This window comes from Arachis hypogaea, chromosome 13 (genome assembly GCF_003086295.3).
Source record: "Arachis hypogaea cultivar Tifrunner chromosome 13, arahy.Tifrunner.gnm2.J5K5, whole genome shotgun sequence".
In the NCBI taxonomy this organism is placed as follows: Eukaryota; Viridiplantae; Streptophyta; class Magnoliopsida; order Fabales; family Fabaceae; genus Arachis; species Arachis hypogaea.
In genome coordinates, this window is record NC_092048.1 from 110292905 (window position 1) to 110293637 (window position 733).

Genomic DNA, 733 nt, shown 5'->3' on the forward strand with positions numbered 1-733 from the left:
TGCTGAGTCAATATTTTGTTCTGAGCCAGTATGGCATTCAGAGTATCAATTTCAAGAACTCCCTTCTTCTGAGGCGTCTCATTACTCACAGGATTTCTCTCAGAAGTGTACATGAACTGGTTATTAGCAACCATGTCAATGAGTTCTTGAGCTTCTGTAGGCGTTTTCTTTAGGTGAATGGATCCACCTGCAGAAGTATCCAACGACATCTTAGCTAATTCAGACAGACCATCATAGAATATATCCAGGATGGTCCATTCTGAAAGCATGTCAGAAAGACACTTTTTGGTCAGTTGCTTGTATCTCTCCCAAGCTTCATATAGGGATTCACCTTCTTTCTGTCTAAAGGTTTGAACATCCATTCTAAGCTTACTAAGCTTTTGAGGAGGAAAGAACTTGGCTAAGAAAGCCGTGACCAGCTTATCCCAAGAGTTCAGGCTATCTTTAGGTTGAGAGTCCAACCACACTCTAGCTATGTCTCTTACAGCAAACGGGAAAAGCATAAGCTTGTAGACCTCGGGATCAACCTCATTGGTCTTAACAGTATCACAGATCTGCAAAAATTCAGTCAAGAACTGAAAATGATCTTCAGATGGAAGTCCATGAAACTTGCAGTTCTGTTGCATCAGAGAAACTAATTGAGGTTTAAGCTCAAAATTGTTTGCTCCAATGGCAGGGATTGAGATGCTTCTTCCATGTAGATTGGAATTAGGTGCAGTAAAGTCACCAAGCA

The 733-nt window shown here is 41.1% G+C and overlaps 1 non-coding gene across 1 annotated transcript; it reads left to right on the forward strand.

The window, feature by feature from the left end:
* Nucleotides 1-263: 263 nt before the first annotated feature.
* Nucleotides 264-371, forward strand: LOC112739463 (small nucleolar RNA R71). Its single transcript, XR_003170399.1, has one exon. It is a non-coding gene; the product is annotated as a small nucleolar RNA R71 (small nucleolar RNA).
* The last annotated feature ends 362 nt before the right edge of the window (nt 372-733 follow it).